The 22,141-nt window shown below is 43.6% G+C and overlaps 1 long non-coding RNA gene across 1 annotated transcript; it reads right to left on the bottom strand.

The window, feature by feature from the left end:
* Nucleotides 1-4,961: 4,961 nt before the first annotated feature.
* On the bottom strand, nt 4,962-21,947 carry LOC115524182. The gene is made up of 3 exons (XR_003971968.1): nt 21,862-21,947; nt 9,690-9,815; nt 4,962-5,422 (listed from the first exon to the last, which is right to left on the bottom strand). It is a non-coding gene; the product is annotated as an uncharacterized LOC115524182 (long non-coding RNA).
* Nucleotides 21,948-22,141: the final 194 nt, after the last annotated feature.

The following is a 22,141-nucleotide window of genomic DNA, read 5'->3' as shown; positions in this document are numbered from 1 at the left end:
CACTACTTGTTGAAGTTTGTGCCCTTAAACAACATCAATCTTCTTTCCACCCCCAACTTGTATCATTTATTCGATGTTTCCTCCCTCTGTCAAATCTCTTCTTTCGGATTTCCTTTTTTTTTTTTTTTTTTTTAATTTGAGAGAGAGAGAGAGCGTGCTTGTGAACATGCACGGTGGGGCATGGTGGGTGGGGGCCGTGGGGGGCAGGGGAGAGAGAGAGAAGGAGAGAGAATCCTAAGCAGGCTCCACACTCAGTGTGGAGTCCAACAAGGGGCTGGATCCTGCGACCCTGGGATCATGACCTAAGCCAAAATCAAGAGTTGGGTGACCACCCGACTGAACCACCAAGGAGCCCCTCTTCTTTCGGATTTCCTACTTTTAATCCCCTGGGATCATTCTTTTATTTTATTATTTTTTCTCCCTAAAGTTATGAGGATGGCTGAACACATGATCCCCAACACTAGACAGGTAAGATTGACAGCAGGTTTGTTTTTTTTTTTTAATGTTTATCTGTTTTTGAGAGAGAGAGCAAGCACGTGAGCGAGCGAGGGAGGGGCAGAGAGAGAGACACAGAAGGTCTGAGGCAGGCTCCGAGCTGGCAGAAGAGAGCCCGAGGGAGCAGGGCTCGAACTCAGGAACCATGAGATCGTGACCTGAGCCAAAGTCTGGTGCGTAACTGACTGAGCCACCCGGGCATCCCAGTAGTGGTTTAATAGTCACTTACACTCACAGCGTAGGGGAGAAGGACCCCGCATGCCATGCAGGGTCATTTGGGAACGAAGTGAACAAGTAGGGGCTAAGGGACGTAGGCTTTGAGGTAACAAGAAGGTCAGGTGTTCTCTGATCCTCCTGGGAGGATGTGATTGTCCTGTTTGAATAATTTCCTCAGGCTGGTGGGGAACTGGAACTCTCCACTACTCAGAGAAAAGCAGACACTATGCCTGGTCCCCACGGTAAGGAGGGCTGTTTGGCTAAGGGACCTTGTCCATGGGATCACAATGGGGACGAGAACTCGAGGCTAGCCGTGTGAGAGCCTCCTGCTTTACCAGATGCCATGACCACGGGGAGCTGTTTACGGGCTGAGTTTCTCATCCTTGTTTGTTAAATGGGGATAATACTATCAATGCCCTTTGGTCCTCGCTTTGATGGAATAAGAGGTCCGGCGTGCTGTGAATGCAGCAAAGGAACTGGCTGAGCAACAGGTCTGTGGTTCATTCCCTTCACGACTTGGGAGAGACACCAGGAAAGGAAGAAGGTGACCCAGGAGGAAGAGGAGGAGGAGGAGGAGGAGGAAGAGGAGGAGGAGGAAGAGGAGGAGGAGGAGGAGGAGGAGGAGGAAGAGGAGGAGGAGGAAGAGAGGAGGAGGAGGAGGAGGAGGAGGAGGAGGAAGAGGAGGAGGAGGAGGAAGAGGAAGAGGAGGAGGAGGAGGAAGAGGAGGAGGAGGAGGAGGAGGAGAGGAAGGAGGAAGAGGAGGAGGAGGAGGAGGAAGAGGAGGAGGAGGAGGAGGAGGAAGAGGAGGAAGAGGAGGAGGAGGAGGAAGAGGAGGAGGAGGAGGAGGAGGAGGAGGATGGGGAGGAAGAGGAGGAGGAGAAGTAAAACCCAGAAAAGACAGAGACAATGCAGGGAAAAGGAAACTTCAACACAATAACCTTACTGCCCTCGTGAAGATAAGACTCAGAGTCTGGAGGCTGCTTCAGATTCTGTGTCTCCCTCTCTCTCTGCCCTTCCTCCACTCACGCTCTGTCTTTATCGCCACAACAAATAAACATAGAAAGAAAGAAAGAAAGAAAGAAAGAAAGAAAGAAAGAAAGAAAGAAAGAAAGAAAGTGTTCTACCCTGCTGAAAAGAAAACCATCAGCCCCAAATGGCATCTCTTAAGTCAAGTCACCAAATCTGAACCTAATACCTAACTGCAGTTTCAACCTCCCCCAAATGTAGTCTTAATTGGTCAGTCAGGAATTTTCTGATCAGCATCTATGAGGAATCTATCACAGATGCCTTCTCCACCCACTTAAAACAAGATGAGGTTATCTACCTAATAAGACCCTTGCCCTTTCCCCTAAGGAAAGGTGACCTTGCCTCAAACAACCCTTTCTTTTCCTTTGCTAATAACTTCGTGCCCCACCCTCCTTCCTATAAAAACCTTCTAGGTGGGATGCTGCCGGTCTAGTTCCTGAATCATTCATGAATCATTTAATAAAGTCAGTTAGATCTTTACATATTTACTCGGCTAGATTGCTTTTACAACCCTCCCCCTCCCAAAAAGGAATATTTAGAGACCACCGTAAGATCAGAAACGGAAAACTCAGTAGATGGCCTTGAAGATAAAGCTGAGAAATCTCCCAGTGAGGACGGTGAAAAGACAAAGAGATAGTGAATAGGGGAGAAAAAATAACATCCAGAATGCTCTCTGCCTGCACCCCGCCTTGACCTTTCCACGTGGTCCCCTGAGGCACGGCCAGGTACTTACTTCGGGACCTGCAAGCAATAAACTTCTCTCTGGCTTTACTTAACACATGTTAATTTCACAAAGTCACAAGTGTCTGTGAAAAGTCCAAAGTCCACCCAAAAGTTTCTGAACTTTTCTGAGACACCTGGGTTTTGAATCCCTGCCCCTGCTGCTGATTTACAGAAAGTGGCTGTCACTTTATTTCCAGCCTAGTGTCCATTCAAATGTGGAATTCATGTTGGAGTACCGTTTTCTTTATTTTTGCCCAAACTATTCACTTAAAGCTTTGCCTACAAAATAGCCCTTTTAATCAAAGGATTTAGAAAAGAGAGAGGATATTTTTGCATAAATGCGAACCACTTAAAACGGAGTATTAGATTTCCCTATTTTTAGCAGTCCTACTAGACACTGTGCGATATTCTGCAGCCACCTTCTGCTCGTCTCTCCCCCTCTTCTCTTCTCAGGTCTCCTCGTCCCCTAGTTTCCCATAATCACATATAAACACAGCACTTGTAAACATTCCGTGCTACTTAAATTTGTACACGAGAAATGGAATGAGCTTAGACCCTCCCTGAGAGTCCATTGTTTACATTCAAAATATTTTGCTTTGGTTAAGGTATTTCAGAGTTCACGCATTCAAAAAGATGTCTGGCTACGCTCCAATCCCTAGAAAATCCATAGACTAGTCTATACTGTCCAACTTGTTGTCTCGGTTGTAGAGAGAGAAAGTTGGTTTTCTGTCTAAAATCTGACCAAGGACTCTAATGGCCTGGATCATTAAGTAGGATCTCTTGGAATAACCACTGAAGGTTCAAAAATTGAATTAGCATACCTGGCCTCATCTATATTTTGTTAGGTCCAGATTTCTCCTGGTCATATGGAGTCAGAAGGTCAAACACTGATCATAGTTTTCTTAACAGTGAAGTAATGAATAATGATCAGCCTTAACGTCTCACTTCGGTACTGGAAATTCACTTCTCAATGTTATTTGTGCACTAAGAAGTAATTGCCTTTTACTGATCACCTATGATAACCAGGCACTTTAATAATATAGATTATCTCTAATCCTTGCAACAACCATAGACAGGTTGCAGATGAGAAGATGGAGCCTTTTTTCTACGTAGGTTATGCAAATTGCCCAAGGTCATACAGCTAGCTTGGCAAAAGTGGGATTTGAACACAACTGTATACGATTCCGAAATCCCCACTCTTACCTTCGTACCATGTTGCCTCTTGTATACCCTGTAAACACTTCTTCCTATTAAATTAGGGTTAAGTTCTAGAAAGGCAGACTCTAATGTTGACACTCTGTGTCCAGGTATGAGAAAGAAACCATAAGTAACCTCTTGAACACCTTCTGACTGCACACCTTAGGTCACTGTATTGTGGTTCTATATTTATAGGTCTATCCCTTCCTCTGGAGAATAAGTTTCCAGGGGTCTTGCCATTCTGTGTATTGCTAATGTCTACTACAGTACCTATTCCAGTGCCTGGCACATAATGGGCGCTCAATAAATGTCTGATGAAAGAATGAATGAGATACTGTCCATGGTATTGGGGACCCTGCGTTTCCCACAGCCCACCTGGATGAACACCTGCTCATCTTTCTTGAATCAGTACCATCGTCTCGTCTGTAGAGTCCTCTTTGTAACTTGGTCCAGTCCCTCCACCCAAGACTCTCTCCCTTGTGCTTACACCATAGCCTGAACGGTTGTCTCTTACTAATTATGGCTCCTTAATGCAACCGTTGCCCGGCAGATCCCTCTCTCCCACTAGTCTGAATATCCTCGAGGACAGAAACCATGTTTTTCTGTGTTGTTAACTTTGCTGCCTTGGGAAGTACCTGGTTCTATGAAGTACCTATGTGTGATGAATTAATCATATACCCCAATCTGTTGAGTTTAACTCATCAGAGGATCCCAAGAAGAGAGCATGACAAGGGTCACGTTAATGCTCGGAGTAGAATAGGGAACTTGTCAAGGGATTGCACAGGTCTCTCCTTATCATCTTTTTTTTTAGGGCAATGACCATGTCCTTCTATGTTTTCCTATAGCTGGTAGCTAGTACAGCGCCTAGCACACAGTAGGCATTTAATTAAGCTTTGATGAATGGAAGGAGGAATGAATGAGCGTAAAAGCAAAACATACCGGTCAATGTCGAATTTCAAACCTGATGGATCTGAAGCAGCCTCACAAATCATCTGCCACCAGCCTGAAGCCACATGACCCCCAAATCACTGCACAATGGAGCATTTACATGCAGGCCGCCTCTGGGGCTATGGAGGTTGTGGGCTGGTCCTGAGTAAACACAGGCTGCACTGAAGAACCATTGTGGGCACTGGTAGTTCTTTCAAGTTCCTCTGGGGTCTGAAGTTGACTTGCAGCTGCAGGCAAGTCCCTGCCAAGCCCCCCCCCCCCCCCCCCCCCCCCCCACCGACATTTTTGGCAATTGAATTATTAACTAAAAGAAAATCATCCAGGGTGTAGCCGTTAGCACTGGGCTGCCGACGCTAGGGAATTTTTATCTTGTTTACTCAGAGTGTTTGCACCTAATCTAATGAAAAGTAGGAATGAGCCCACAGAAAGCAATTCAGAAGCCCTGGCCCCAGAGGAAGACAGTCTTTGGACTTGGCAGGAAGGCCATTCCAGGCGGCCAAGGAGGCGGCTGCAGGGCTACCCCTCAGGGTGAGGGGTGAGACTTGTTCCCAGGGGAGTATTACCCACAGGTTGCTGCTGTGCTGGGTTTTCAGGGACCCTGGGAGGGCTCCAGCGCTCCAATCTCCTAAATATCTCCGGGAGTCCCTGGTTTGAATCCTGCAGCTTTCACGGAAGACTGATCCTTATTGAGATGCACACGCCACTGAGAGGGACAACTCGGGAAAGGAGTCAGCAGAACTGAGTTTAAGTTTGACTTTTGCAACTTCATATCCATCCTGGAGACATCACTTTACATCTTCCGTCTCAGTTTGTTTGCCTATAAAATAGACATGATAAGGCCACCTGACGTACAGGGTTTTTAGATCGGGTTACTTGGTAAATCAAAAAACTTTCTACAGATAAAGTGATTATCCATAATAATTTCTAATAATACGTGGTACTTTAGCTCATTGCCTTGCTCTGCAAACTACTTGAGGGCAAAGGCTGTGACTTCCTTTACACCTGCAGCTTCTAGCTCAGTACATGGCACAGAAGGTGCCCAATAAAGGGTAGGAGAGCTGAGCAAGGACAAATTTGTGGTAGCAGGAAGGCTAAATATACTCCAGTCTCCTATCATGTCTGACATCAAGAGCCTCACTTCCTTAAAGATCACAGAGGAACTGCTGAACCACACCCTCTTGCTCTGGGAAAGCGGGGCATCTCTTGGTCAAATTTCCAGGGTGGCCCTCAGCCATTAAACAAGACGACTGCTATTCTGGGGGCCGTTCATCCTAGACCTCCTCCAGATAGTCCGTGTGTTATCAATAGACTCTTTTGGAACCACTGGTATGCCTGTACTTGTTGAGCTATGCACCCAAACCTTTGTTTCCACAAGAATGGTCATCAAATACATGGAACATGGGGACAAGCCAGGAAAAAACTTGGTCTAATGATGTGACATGTTAAACATCTCGCATCTTAGTCCATATGTTGATCCTGTATCTTACCGAAGTGTAGCAAAGGCATGGATATTTTAACATTTGCTTCAAAAAACAGTGTGACAGAAGGGCCCAAGATGCCTAGCCATCAGAAGGCTGGATTCCCCTCTTAGTCTGCCATCAACTTGCTGGGTTAATTATTCCGTTGCCCTACATTTGTTGTTTAGTGAACCCCAGCAAGGGAGAGATGAGTGGGTCCAGTGGCCTCTTTCCTCATGTGTGGTGGTTCTTTGTGTTTGGAGTGCCTCCTGTTGGCCAGGCTGGAGCCTCTATCCCCACACTCCCAAAGTTGTCAGACTGTGGGACCAAATGTTGGCCCTGCTGGAAAGAGTTGGCATGGAGTTGTCTTGGTCCTGTCACACAAGGCTGTCTGGAAGGGCGAGGAGACTTCAACAAGAGGACAGAGGTTTGTGTAAGCTGTCCAAGAGCTGAGAAAAGAGCTATGAGCGATCCCCAAAGAGAGAGGCCTCCACAGGGACATGGGAGCCAAAACAGGAGGAGAGAAGACGATGCCAAGCAAGACCGTGTATTTGATTAAGTGTCTAGTGCCACTTTCTGAAACAAAACTATTTGTAAATTTAAGTGTGGTGGGACCTTTACCTTAAAGTGGAAAACAAATCATGGACCCACAGGGAGCTGAGGGACAGGGACAATTATCTCCATTAAATAATGTTCAGAGGAACAGTGGGAGGTAAAAACAAACGTGTGCTTTTATCGCAGTCCATATATTCCTTTTGTTCAACATACCAACTCATCTTCTTTCAATATTTGTTATTCATCTGAGGCTTCAGTCTGAAGATGTGTGTCAAGCTATGTGCAAATATTGTCTCATTTTAATATCATGTAACAGAAGCTAAAACCACTCATTGCTGAGTTAGCAAATCAACAATAACTAAGTCATCCACAAATGACAGTACAGATACATTTATAGGAAAATACACGAGACGGTTTTCCAGGCACGTAACTAGAATTGACTTGGACCCACATAGGGAGTCAGCAAAAGGAGAGGGATTAATTTTGTGTCTCTCTTACTTTCTACAGTGGGTAGCAGAGTGCCGAACAGAGAAACAAAAGGGTTCTGCCCCTCGGTAGTACTATGACCACGAGCAAATTAATGAGCTTCTATTCACTCACTCACTCACTCACTCACTCACTCACTCACCCAATGAACAAGTGATAGGAAAACAAGAAGTCAAGAAGCAGTCTCAAGGAACATTCCAGTTGGAGGAGGTTGACTGCCAAAGTCTAGGGATGAAGCTGGATTGGGATTAAGAGGGGACGGCCACAGCGTGGGAGATGCTGCATGGGTACGTAGCCCCCCCAGACATTGACTTAATGGCAGACTAAACCCTGCAGAAAAAGATCCCTGCTCTGAGAAGGTTTGCATTATTTACATCTTAGATCGCTAGTCACGCCCTGTTTACCTTCTATGCCATCCATGAAAAGGTGGCCAAGCTTGCTTTAATTTATTAGAAAGGGTAGGAAAACCTTTGGGAGAATAACTAGAAGCCCGCTGTTTTTCATTATATTATATTTTAAGACGCACATTTTCTTGTCTGACTTTTAAGAGGGCCCTGCAAAATAGTCTGTGTATGAAGAAATGAGCAGATAAAAGCTATTTGGACTTGGTTTTTAAGGAACTCCATCTCCATTCATATGAAAAAACAAAACAATTCTTAACTCCAGCTTCCAGGTCCCACAAAAATGCACAATGTTTGCTTACAAAGCAAAAGGGAAAAACAGATGGAAAGAATGACTCAGTATTCAGAGCAAAAGATTCTGTTATCAGTGAACAGATTATACGGATTGATTAGCTGGTGATATTGACCAAATTACTGAGGAAGAAATGGAGGAGGAGGAGGAGGATGTTTTGAAATGCTGCCGAGAAAAAGTTACTGTAAACACAGTATGTTAGGGGCGCTTGGCTGTTGCAGTGGGTGGGGCATGAGGCTCTTGGTCTCAGGGCTGTAAGGTGGAGCCCCACTTTGGGGGCACACATTACTTAAAAAATAAAATCTTAAAAAACATAAACACAGTATGTTAAATACAGTCCCCAAATGCCAAAGAAGTTGTCTGGAAAAGTGACGCTCCCTTACCTAAAGGTTTTCTGTTCTTACTACAAAATGCCCTTTCCACCAGCATAGCTACTCATTTTTCAAATGTTTAATTATGCAACTCAAAACAAATTCATTCACCTTATAACATAATGAAAATGTTATATAAAATCCGAGGTACCCTTTGACTACTAATCACGTCAAAAGGCAAACCCTTACGATCCTCCCTGTCCATCATTCTGAGTTTGGTGGGTATTATTCAGAAAAGAATGAGGAAGATCTGTATGTTTTAATATGGAAGCCTGTGCCATACTTGTTGAGAAAACAAAGACATTTACTGAGTACAGTTATGATATCACTCATTTAATAAAATGTACTCAATACCAATACCACCTATGCATATTTATCTATAGCATATCTATCTATCTATCTATCTATCTATCTATCTATCTATCTATCTGTATTTATAGCTATGATATCTACCTCTATCTGTGGGACATAAACAGGAAATGTTTAAGGGAGTTTTCATTTCTGGTAATGGTGAAATAAGTTAGATTAGTCTCTTTCTGAAGCACAAGAACAGTTTAAAAACTTGCATAAAATTTGGTAATGGCTACTCAAAGGCATCACACAGCTAACAACATAGCAAATAATTGAATTGAATAAATAAATTAACTGGGGAGAAGGAACAACTCTTTTCTTTTTTTAATGTTTATTTTAAGAGAGAGAGAGAGAGAGGCAGAGCACGAGCAGGGGAGGGGCAGAGAGAGAGGGAGACACAGAATCCGAAGCAGGCTCCAGGCTCTGACCAGTCAGCACAGAGCCTGATGCGGGGCTCGAACTCACAAACTGAGAGATCACGACCCAAGCCGAAGTTGGACGCTTAACCGACTGAACCGCCCAGGCCCCCAAGGAACAACTCGTTCTTGCAGAAGAATGTCAATAATAAGTGTAAAAGGAGTGAGGGAGGAGAAAAACCACCATCACAGTTAGAACACCACAGTCACACTAGCTGCAAGACTATCTGCCCATAAATACTATAATTAGTTGGCAAACGTTTCAGGAGAAAAACAATATTTGCATATCTTCAAAGTATGTCTCCACAAGATATGTATTAACTACAAAGGGAAATGTCACTATACAGTGGAGAAACCTGGCCAACACCACCCGCACCAAATGATCAGCTTTAACGTCACCTCAGTGAGACTTACTTTAAAAAAATTTTTTTAAAGAGAGCATGAGCAGGGAAGGGGCAGAGAGAGAGGGGCACAGAATCTAAGGCAGGCTCCAGGCTCTGAGCTGTCAGCACAGATCCCAACGCGGAGCTTGAACCCACGAACCACGAGATCGTGACCTAAGCCAAAGTCAGATGCTTAAACGACTGGGTGCCCCTAACGTCACCCCAATAAGACTTATTGACATGAACTCTCTTCTGCCATGCACTGAGGAGGAACCACAGGCTTTGTTGTATTCTTCCCCAAAATCTACGACTTCAGTAGAATCACGAGAAAGTATCAGACAAACACAGATTGAGGAATGTTCTCAAAAATACCTGATCAGTACTCTTGAAAAAGTATGAAGGTCATGAAAGATTGGAGATGACTGAGGAACTGTCACAATTTGGAGGACACCGATAAGGCAGGTCAAGGAAATGCAACGTGAGGTCCTGGATTTGATGCTGGAACAGAAAAAGGACATCGGTGAAAAACTGGCGAAATCTGAATAAAGCTGCAGTTCAGTTAATAGTAAGGTAGCAGCGGTAATTTCTTAGTTTAGATAATTGCCCCCTGGTTGTGTGAGACGTCAGCATTAAAGGGAAAGATGTAACAACTCTGTCCTATCTTTGCAACCCTTCAGAAGTCTAAAAATCATTTTAAAAAATGTAAAATCACTAAAAAATGTGAAGAGTCAGCTGTGAGAGAAAAAAAAAACTAAAAAAGATTTTGAAAATACAACACATAGCTGTTGGAATTTGCAAAAAGCCCAATAGATGGGTTGAATAACAGACTGGACACGGCCAAAGAATCATTAGAGAACCGAAGGTCAAGCTGAGAATATCTCTTGGGACACAGCACAGTGAGGTAAAAGATGGAAAATATGGGGGGGGGGGGAGATCAATCTTGTATTGCCTCATATGGCGAACAGACCCAGAAGTCCCACGGTGTGTCTAATAGAATCCTAGGAAGAGACAGTGGAGAGTGACATCAGTGAGCGGTGGAATGGGAGTTTCTACCTCCTTCTCCCAAAGAACATAAACATTGGTCATCAGCCATGGATGAGAGTGCAGAAGTCCGGCACCGTTGGAGGAAAAAATACATATTTGGGATTAGAGGCGCTGGAGAGGGTAAGAGGAACAGCTTCACTTCCCCTGTGTCGCCCACATCTCTCCTACGGGGGCACAGCTCAGTGCAAGAGAAAACTTCCCAGCCGGTGATTTCTCCCACAGGAGAGAGTGAGAGCGTGTGAGCGGCTGCGGAGAGGCCGCTCCTTTCCGGCTCCGTCCAGAATCCTGAGGCCTGCTCTCCAGCTCGGGTCGCTGGGGGACAAAGAGGCTGGCAGAACGGCACGCGGGACCCTCCACGACACAGAACCCACTGGCTGCCTTGCGGACTCCGCTGGGGAGGCTGCCCACACGTTGCTGGGGATGACTCACTTGTGGATCCCCCCACCTGGGCTGTAGGTATCCTCCCGACCCTACCCCCACTCCACATACCGCCCCCCTCCAGACCAGCACCCCACGGCTTCCTCCCTATGTGCACCCCCAGGGGCGGTCAGTGCGAGCCTTCTCGAATGGCTAGCGAAAGCCAGGCCGGCCAGATCACTTTTGCATTCGGTGAGGGAAGCCTGATGACCGTTAGCGCTTTGCCACTTTGCTAGAATTGATGTGCTCACACTAATAGTGAGGATTTTCACACCTGTGTGTATAAGTGAGCCTGCCTTCTGCTTAGTGGCTACTGTTTTGCTGTCTACGTGGGTCTAACTTTCGTGACAAGATTCTTCCAAACTCACAACATAAGTTAGTGTTCCATGGTTTCTGGGCTCTGGAGTATTTTATATAAGATAGCATTTTTCTCTTCCCTGAAGTTTTTTGCAAAACCTGTCTGTAACATCATTTGATACATTTGGGAAGTTTCCTAGATTTTTCCATTTCTCACGTGGTTAGTTGCCTTTTTATGTTTTCTACATTTCCTTTACTTTTTTTTTTGAAGTTTACAATTTATTTTTGAAATTTGCAAGTTCAGAGAAAAATGACTATTTTCATCTGAGGTTTCAAATTTATTAGTGCAAAATTATTCCTGGTATTATCTATTGTTTTTCTCATAAAATGCCTGTAATGTTTTTATGTGCACTTTCTCCCTTAAAAACATTTTTTTTTATGTTTATTTAGTTTTGAGACACAGAGACAGACTGAGTGCAAGTGGGTGAGGGGCAGAGAGAGAGGGAGACACAGAGTCCCAAGCAGGCTCCAGGCTCTGAACTGTCAGTACAGAGCCCGACGCAGGGCTCGAACTCCCGGACCACGAAATCATGACCTGAGCCGAAGTCGCATGCCCAACCAACTGAGTCACCCAGGCACCCCCACCTCCCTTTTTGACTTGATCAATATTATCAGGAGTTAACTATTTTACTAATTTTCTCAAAAAAAAAAAAAACACATTCTGGTTCTCTTCAACTCTATTTTTCTCCCTGTGATGAATTTCTGACTTTTTTTTTTTAATTAAGAGACTTTAATATTTTAGAGCTCTTTTGTTTACAGAAGAATTGAGCAGACGGCACAGAGTTCACATATATTTTCTATCTCCTGCCCAACCCCACCCCACCCCAGGCCATTCCCTCACAATTTCCCCTATTCTGAACATCTTGCATTACTGTGGTAATTTGTTACCACCGATGAACCAATACATTATGATTAACTAAAGTCTATAGGTTACATTAGGGTTTAGTCTTTTTTTTTTTTTTTTTTCCAATTGGGGTATGGTTGACACACAAGTTACATTAGTTTCAGATGTGCGACACGGTGATTGGGCAAGTCTATACTTTATGCTGTGCTCACCGTGAGTGTGGCCACCCTCTGTCACCACACAATGCTGTGTTCCCTATACTGTGACCTTCCCTGCCATGACTTACTCATTCTATAATTGGAAGCCTGTACCTCCCATTCCCTTTCACTTATTTTGCCCATCCCCCCATCCTCCCCCCTGGCAACCACCTATTTGCTCTCTTTATTTACGTGTCTGTTTCTGCTCTTTGGCTGGTTTATTTTGTTTAGATTCCACATATAAGTGAGACCGTTTGGTATTTGTCTTTCTGTGTCTGACTTACATCACTTAGCATAATAAAGGTGTCTCTCTTTGTACTGTGTAGTTCTAAGGGTTTGACAAACGGATGACATCTGTCCACCATCACAGTACCGTACGGAATCATTTCACTGCACTAAAAATCCCCTGTGCTCCCCCGCACTCCTGACAACCATTGATCTTTTAACTGTCTTTACTCTTCTGCGTTTCCCAGAATGTTATGTACTTGAAGTCTTACAGTACGTAAGCTGTCAGATTGGTTTCTTGCACTTACCAATAGACAGTAAAGATTCTTTGATGTCTCCTCATGGTTTGAGAGGTCATTTGTTGTTATGCTAATAATATCCCGTTGAAGAGATGTAACACAGTACCATTCATTCATCTACTGAAGTATGTCTTCATTGCTTCCAAGTTTGGGCAATAATGAATAATTATGCAGGTTTTTGTGTGGACATACACTTTTGACTCATTGCGGTAAATACCAAAGAGTAGAATTGCTGGGTCATATGGTAAGAGTATGTTTAGTTTTATTTTTTTTTTTTTTAATTTTTTTTTCAACGTTTTTATTTATTTTTGGGACAGAGAGAGACAGAGCATGAACGGGGGAGGGGCAGAGAGAGAGGGAGACACAGAATCGGAAACAGGCTCCAGGCTCCGAGCCATCAGCCCAGAGCCCGACGCGGGGCTCGAACTCACGGACCGCGAGATCGTGACCTGGCTGAAGTCGGACGCTTAACCGACTGCGCCACCCAGGCGCCCCAAGTATGTTTAGTTTTATAAGAAACTGCTAACCTGGGGTCGCCAGGCTCAGTCGGTTAAGTGTCCGACTTCGGCTCAGGTCATGATCTCACGGTTCATGAGTTCAGGCCCCGCTTCGGGCTCGGTGCGGACAGCTCAGGGCCTGGAGCCCACTTCGGATTCTGGGTCTCCCTCTCTCTCTGCCCCCCCCTGCTCATGCTCTGTCTCTCAAATATAAACATTAAAAAAAAAACACACACACACAAAAAAACCCTGCTAACCTGTCTTCGAAGTGGCTTTACCACTTTACGTTCCCAACAGTTCCTGTTGCTCTGCATCTCCATTAGCCTTTAACCATTCTACTAGGTATACAGTGGTATTTCATTGTTGTTTTAATTTGCAATTCCTGTACAGCATATGATGTTGAGCGTCTTTTCATAAGCTTATTTGCCTTCTGCATGTAGTCTCTGGTGAAGTGTCTGTTCAGATCTTTTGCACATTTTTAAATTGGATTGTTTTCTTACTGAATTTTAAAAGTTCTTTGTATATTTTGGTTACAAGTTCTTCATCAGATGTGTTTTTTTGCAAATATATTCTCCTAACCTGTGATTTGTCCTTTGTCGTCTTAAACTTCCTTCATTTTTACTAGTTTTTTCTTCAACATAATTTTTCTTTAAGTTTTATTTATTTAAGTAATTTCTACACCCAACATGGGGCTCAAACTCGTGACCCCGAGATCAAGAGTCACATGCTCTTCTGATGGAGTCATCCAGGAGCCCCTCTTCAATGTACTTTAGGTTTGTGTATTTTTTCTAGTTTCTTCTGCTTTGTTTTAGTTGTTTTGTTTTTTACTTAATGATTCAATGATAATAACATTTCCTCTACCTACAGCATCGGCTGATACCCACAAGTATGCATCCATATTACTTCATTTTGTTTAGTTCTAAACATTTTTATTTCAAGTTTTATTTCATCCCTCAACCATGATTGATTCAAATCTGCCTGTTAGGTCTTCAATTTATGGTTATGTTTTGTCATTTGTCTAATTTTATTGTACCATGGTCAGTGAATAGAGTCAGTAGGGTTTTTTAAAGAATTTCAAACAACATCCTTGATGTCCCACTATGATTAATTTTGGGCAGGGATATCATGTTGCACAACTCTGGGGGTACTAATTCTGTCCTAATTTATGTGACTAATGCCCTTTATGGTTGCATAGTATGGAGGCTTTGTAGCTCTCCATGGTGGCCCTTCCTGATTAAGGGAACATTTTGTGTCTTTGAAAAAATGTGCATCTCAGTCACATTTGTCAATTTTTGTGATATGTAATTTAAAGCTCTGTTGTTAATGGAATAACATTGAGAGTCCAGAAATAAACCTATACATCTGTGGTCTGCTGATATTCAAAAGGGTGCCAAGACCATTCAATGGGGAAAAGAACAGTCTTTTCAAGAAATGATGTTGGGATAACTGGATGTCAAGATGCAAAAGAATGAAGTTGGACCCTTACCTCAGGTCATGTGCAAAAATTAACTCAAAATAGATCAAAGATCCAAATGTAAAAGCTAAAAACTCTTAGAAGAAAACATAGAGATAAATCTTCATGACCTTGGATTTGAGAAAAGATCCTTAAAATATGATACCAAAAGCACCTACAACAAAAGAAAACAGGACAGCTACCTTGATTAGAAATGAGCAGGGGTGCCTGAGGATTAAGCGGCCGACTTCGGCTCAGGTCATGATCTTGCAGTCCGTGAGTTTGAGCCGCATGTTGGGCTCTGTGCTGACAGCTCAGAACCTAGAGCCTGCCTTGGGTTCTGTGTCTCCCTCTCTCTGTGCCCCTCCTCTGCTTGTGCTCTGTCTCTCTCTGTCTGTCTGTCTGTCTCTCTCCCAAAAAGAAATAAACATTAAAAGAAAAAAGAAAGAAATGAGCAAAGGATATAAATAGACATTTCTCCGAGGGAGATACAAAAAAACCAGTAAGTGCCAGTAAGCACTTGAAAAGATACTTGGCCATCATTAGTCATCAGGAAAATGTAAATTAAAACCACAGTTTAGGGGGCCTGGCTGGCTCAGTCGGAGCATGCAACACTTGAACTTGGGGTTGTGAGTTCAAGACTCATCTTGAAGAGTGAATTGTACTTACAATATTTTTTGAAAACTTAAGGGGCGCCTGGGTGGCTCAGTCGGTTAAGCGGCCGACTTCGGCTCAGGTCATGATCTCGCGGTCTGTGAGTTCGAGCCCCGCGTCAGGCTCTGTGCGGACAGCTCAGAGCCTGGAGCCTGTTTCAGATTCTGTGTCTCCCTCTCTCTGACCCTCCCCGTTCATGCTCTGTCTCTCTCTGTCTCAAAAATAAATAAACGTTAAAAAAATTTTTAAAACTTAAAAAAAAAACCCACAATGAAATATCACTTCACACCCACTAGGATGATTAGAATCAAAAGTGAGATAATAACAAGTGTTGGGGCATCTGGGTGGCTCAGTTGGTTGAGTCTCTGCCTCTTGAGTTTGGCTCAGGTCATGATCCCAGGGTCATAGGATTGAGCCCTGCATGTTCAGCATGGAGACTGCTTAACATTCTCTCTCTCTCCTTACCTCTTCCTCTCCCCCACATGCATGCTCTCTCTCCCTCTCTCTCTAAAAAAAAAAAAAAAAAAAAAAAAAAAAAAAAAAAAAAAAAAAAGAAAGAAAGAAAAAAGAAAAGAAAAGAAAGAAAAAAGAAAAAAGAACAAGTGTTGACAGGCTGTGGAGAAATTACAATCCTCATTCACTACAAGTAGAAATTAAAATGCGGCAGCCACTTTGGAAAACAAATGCTCCCCCAAATGCTTAACCATAGAGTTTGATCCATATGATCTAGCAATTTTACTCCTAGGCATATACCTAAGTCAGATGACAACATGTGTCCCTACAAAAACTTGTACAAGAATGTCCATAGGAGCATTACTCACAATAGCCAAAAGATGGAAACAACTGAAATGTCTGTCAATAGAGAAATGTATAAGCAAAAAGTGGTATGTCCATTCAGTGGAATATTATTTGGCCATAAAAAATAATGAAGTACTGATATATGCTACAACTTGGACGAATCTTGAAAATGTGCCAAGTTAAAGAAGCCAGTCACAAAAAGCCCAATTATATACATAAATACAGCCATATAAACTTTTAGGATAGGGAAATCTGTATATTGCACAATGGAATATTATTTGGTCTTTAAAAAGAAGGAAATCCTGCCATTTATGACCACATAAATGAACCTGGAGGGCATTATGCTAATTGAAAGAAACCAGATGCAGAAAAACAAATACTGTATGATCTCACTTATATGTGGCATCTATCAGTGGTCAGATACGTAAAGGCAGAGAATAGATGGTGGTTACCAGGCCTGGGGGTAGAGGCAAATGGAGAGATGTTGGTCAAGGGGCACAAAGTTTCAGTTATGCAAGATGAGTAAGTTCTGGAGAGCTAATGTGCAATAATGTGATTCTAGTTAACGGTAACATATTGTGTACTTAAACTTTGCTAGGAGGCAAGATCCTACATGTTCTTAGCACACACACATACACACACACAAAGAAAAGGAAATGGTAACTCTGAGGCAATGACTCTGTTAATTTACTTGATTGTTATGATTACTTCACAATGTATACCTATATCAAATCAAATCATGAAGTTGTACATCTTAAATACATATTATGTTTAATTATCAATTATACACCAATAAAGCAGGGGGAAAAGTAAATGGGATTCAAAGAGAAAAGCTCAGGACCCAGAGGGATAGTTCATACTGATACAAAGATAAATGACCAGGAATATGTTAGAGTAAGAATGTATATGAGCTGAGGCACCTGGGTGGCTCAGTCAGGTAAGTGTCTGACTCCTGATTTCAGCTCAGGTCATGATCTCATGGTTTGTGGCTCTGTGCTCACAGTGTGGAGCCTTCTTGGGATTCTCTCTCCCTCTCTCTCTCTCTCTCTCTCTCTCTGCCCCTCCTCCACTCATGCACACACACACTCTCTCTCAAAATAAACATAAAAAAAGCATGTGTATGAGCCAACAACATAGCTTTAAAAAAAACAGCTTTATTGAGATATAATTTACATAGCATGCATTTCACTAATGTAAACTGTGCAAGTCAGTGGTTTTTCGTACATTCACAGATACGTGCCACTATCACCACAGTTTTAGAACATTTTCCTCACCTCAAAAAGAAACCTCATACCATTTAGAAATCATCTCTGTACCCTGTCCACTTCTCCCCCAAACCCTAAATGACAAATGCCATCTCTACGGATTCTCTCCCTTCCCACAGGGTTTCTGGTGTGGATCACTGAAGGTCACAGCTTTCCATTTCCAAACTGTTTTTGCAAAGGATTGTACTACTTGTCACATATGTTCACTGAAGTCTCTGTTCTGTTATCTCAGCAGCCAGGGGACAGAATGTATTTCCTTAAGTGCCTAAAGACAAAAAGAAAAGAAAAGAAAAAAAAAAAACAAACAAAACCTTCCTGGGTCTTTGCATATTGGCTCTGAGCTAGGATGCACCTTCGATGCTAAGCCAAGCTGATGACAACTCTGCCTTAGCCTTCACTTCCTACTTAAATGTAGTCCAAAGATCAGTCAGAGCTATAAGTCTAGAGTCCTCTCAGGTCTTTTCTGAGTATGTGTCTGTCCCTGGGCATGCACACTGCCCTCCAGATCCCCCAGTGCACACGGTAGTCCTTTACTGATCTTGTCTCCCCAGAACCTTCCTCCTCAGACTTCTCGTACCCAGGCCTTTGGGCCTGTCATGCTATTTGCTTCACCCTTCATTCCTTACCCCAGTCAGCAACAGGTAGCATATGTCTTTAAATGCTTCTGTTGGATGCCACACAGAAAGCCACTCCAAACTGAGGTAAAATAACGATCAGTCTCTGCACTGGTCCCTTAAGCAACCACCAGACAGGTCAAATTCACGACCACAGTTTTGGAGAATGATGTCCATGTTGCTTTCCGTGGCACCAATACATTGTACCAGGAACATGGGCCATTGTCCACAAGGCTGCTGATGAGCTCAGGAATAAAGGATGCTAGGCAGGCAAGCAAAAACTACACAGTGCCTCCTACCAAAATTCAGCTGCTTCTCCCCCCATGAGGCGCTTGCGACTTGACACATGTATTTGATTGGATTCCGGAGTTCCAAAAATGTTGCCTGTGTCAGTTTTTGGCTAGCTGGATTCTTTCTGAGAAGACCAGTTCTTGCAAGGGACCCATTCTTGGAGCTCTCTACTCTAATTCCAAGTCACTTCTCTTGAAAGTACTTTGGAAAATACTTTGCCACCATGTGGTAAATCTAAAGGTATACAAACCAGGAATTCTACTGCTTGTTCTTTACCCTAGATCAATGATTCTCAACGGGGGGGCAGTTCTTCTCCAGTAACATATGGAAACGCTTGGAAACATTTTTGGTTTAAACAACTGGGGCCATGCCACTGGCCAAGGTTAAGAAATTGCCAAGGTTAAGAAACCCTCATCCAGAGAAATGAGTACTCCCGTGCACAAGGAGAAATGCTCATAATTGCATTGTTTTAAAATAGTCTTGGGGTGGAGCACCTGGGTGGCTCAGTCGGTTGAACGTCCGACTTTGGCTCAAGTCATGACCTCCTGGTTCGTGAGTTCCAGCCCCGCGTCGGGCCCTGTGCCGACAGCTCAGACCCTGGAGTCTGCTTCGGATTCTGTGTCTCCCTCTCTCTCTGCCTCTCTCTCTCTCTCTCAAAAAATGAACAAACAATTGGGAATGGAAACTGGTGCAGCCACTCTGCAAAACAGTATGGAGGTTCCTCAAAAACTAAAAACACAACTACCCTACAACCCAGCAATTACACTACTAGGCATTTATCCACAGGATACAGGTGTGCTGTTTCGAAGGGACACATGCACCCCCATGTTTATAGCAGCACTATCAACAACAGCCAAAGTATGGAAACAGCCCAAATGTCCATTGATGGATGAATGGATAAAGAAGATGTGGTATATATACATATGTGTATATATACATATATATACACACAATGGAGTATTACTCAGCAATCAAAAACAATGAAATCTTGCCATTTGCAACTACGTGGATGGAACGGGAGGGTATTATGCTAAGTGAAATGAGTCAGTCAAAGAAAGACAAATATCCTATGATTTCACTCATATGAGGACTTTAAGAGACAAAACAGATGAACACAGGGAAGGGAAACAAAAAGAATATAAAAACAGGGAGGGGGGCAAGACATAAGAGACTCTTAAATATGGAGAACAAACACAGGGTTGCTGGAGGGGTTGTGGGAAGGGAGATGGGCTAAATGGGTAAGGGGTACTAAGGAATCTACTCCTGAAATCATTGTTGCACCATGTGCTAACTAAATTGGATGTAAATTATAAAAAATAAATAAATCATAGAAAGTAAAAAAAAAAAAAAAAGAAAAAACATTATAAATAAATGAATAAATGAATGAATGAATGAATAAATGAATCAGTGAATCAATCAATCAATCAATCAATCAATAAATAAATAAAAATAGTCCTGGGAACCTGGGTGGCTCACCTGGTTAAGTGGCTGACTTCAGCTCAGGTCATGATCTCGCAGTTCATGGGTTCAAGCCCCGCGTCGGGCTCTGTGCTGACAGCTCAGAGCCTGAAGCCTGCTTCAAATTCTGTGTCTCCCTCTCTCTTTGCCCCCCCCCCACTCATGCTGTCTCTCTCTCTCTCTCTCTCTCTCTCTCTCTCACAAAAATAAACACTTAAAAAATGAAATAAAATAAAATAAAATAGTCCTAAACAGTAAATAACCCAAATAACCTAAATGCCTATCAACAGTGGAATGGATATATTCTTGTGTACACATTCAGTGGAATACATTATAGAAATGAGAATTAATGAATTATAAAATTATATAAAGAATAGCAAGAAAGCATTTTCTATAAATATTAAGATAGTGGTCGCTTGGAAAAGGGGGGGGGGTTAACATTGGGAAAGGACACATGAGTTCTTCGTTGCTTTTCGCAATGTTCCATTTCTTGACCTAGGTGGTATTTACATAAGTGTTCACTTTTGAAAAACTGTACATTTATATTTTACTACTTATATGAATATTTTATGTTAAAATAGATAAAACGTATCAGTAATTACAGTTTTTCTTCTTCTATCACACTCTCCATTTTGACAGGTCATGTTCTCTTTTGTATCTTCATCCAGTCTGAGAACAGATGTTCATTCATTCAGTCAATCAATCATCAATATTTATTGAACATCCACTATAAGCCAGGAACTGTTCGAAACAGTAGGAACATAAGGAGGGAACAAGATAGACATCTTGCATTCCAGGGTGAAGAGACGGGCAGTAATTAATATACCAAAAATTGTATAAGATGATCTCAGGGGGTACTAGGTATTTTGAAAACAAGACAGTTATAAGAGAGGTTGGCTGAGGTGAGAAAGTAACTGGGGTGAGATATTTCCGATTGAATGGTCAGGGAAGGCTTCGCTGAAGATGACATTTGAGGAGACAACCCACCTGTTTCAAGCAAAGAAGTGGGCAATGCGGAGTTCTGGAGGAAGAATATTCCAAATGAGGGAAGCAGCTATTGCTGAATCTTAAGCAGGAAAGTGTCGGACACGATTGAGGAACCCGGGGAAATAAGGCGTGGCTAGTGTGGACTGGAAGGGGGAAGAGTGGTAGGAGATGAAGTGAGTCAGTGCAGGAGGCAAGGCCCCCACCAGGAAGAGTTTGGATCTTTTTCCTAAGTGCCGTGAGAAGCCACTAAAACGCTGCTTTTGTGTAGGCTGTAGGGGAGAAGACAGGTGGCACAGAGACTACCTTAGGCAAGAGATGATGGTGACTGTGAGGTGGAGATAGTGACAAAAGGACAGATTCAGGTTTTATTGAAAGATAGATTCCAGAACGTGAGGAAAGGAGAGAATCGAGATTGACTCCTAGGTTTTGGTCCTGAACAACCAAGGGGGAAGTGGGAACTTTTGCCGGGATGAGGAACACTGGAGAGGGAGTATGACATTTGGATCAAAAGTCTTTTGTGGCCTATATTCAGTTTGAGATACCTGTTAGACATCCAAAGGGAGATGCCGGATTGGCTTTTGGACAAACCTCCGTAGATTTAACGGGCTGGATGTGAGGATATCGAAAGTTGCCTTCAACCATATTAAGCACATCCAACAAATTGTCAATTGATTTACTAACGTGGAGTAGACTACACGCAAGGGCATGCGAAGATGATTTTTATCTAAAAGAAGTAGCTTATAACAGTGCGTCCGGTTCGCTTCTATTTTCTTTTTATTTATTTTGAGAGAGAGAGAGAGAGAGAGAGAGAGAGAGAGAGAGCATGAGCAGGGGAAGGGCAGAGAGAGAATCCCAAGCAGGCTCCATGCTGCCAGCGCGGAGCCCAACACGGGGCTAGAAACCACCAACCACGAGGTCATGCCCTGAGCTGCAACCAAGACTCAGAGGCTCAGCCGACAGCCACCCGGGCGCCCCTGGTTTGCTTCCATTCTTAAGAATACAGTACGTTATAACGCACACTTCACTGGAAGCAGATAAACGAGGAGAGAAGCAGGGGTTATGTGCGCGGGGAGTCAGCGAGGCTTTATTCTTACTTAATTCTTGCTCTCGTTAGTTTCAAAAGCCCTTCACAACCACGCATTACCTGTGTAATCTGCCTCCGAAACAAAGCAGCTCCACCAAAGTCTCTTCCGGCGGGGCAGCCGGTCAGGTGAGGGGCGTCCAGGTGACCAGGGCGACGGGGCCCCGCGCCCGGGGTGGAAGGCCAAGAGGCCTCGCGCCGAGCACCCGGGCGCCGGCCGGGCGGGGGCGCAGGGGGCGGGGGCGCAGGGGGCGGGCCCCGCGGCCCCGCCCTGCGCGTCACGTGCTCGCCGGCCGCCAATGGCCGCCTCGGAGCCCACCTTGGGAACGGGGCGGGACGCCCA

Source organism: Lynx canadensis, chromosome C2 (genome assembly GCF_007474595.2).
Source record: "Lynx canadensis isolate LIC74 chromosome C2, mLynCan4.pri.v2, whole genome shotgun sequence".
Classification (NCBI taxonomy): domain Eukaryota; kingdom Metazoa; phylum Chordata; class Mammalia; order Carnivora; family Felidae; genus Lynx; species Lynx canadensis.
This window is presented reverse-complemented; position numbering and strand designations above follow the sequence as displayed.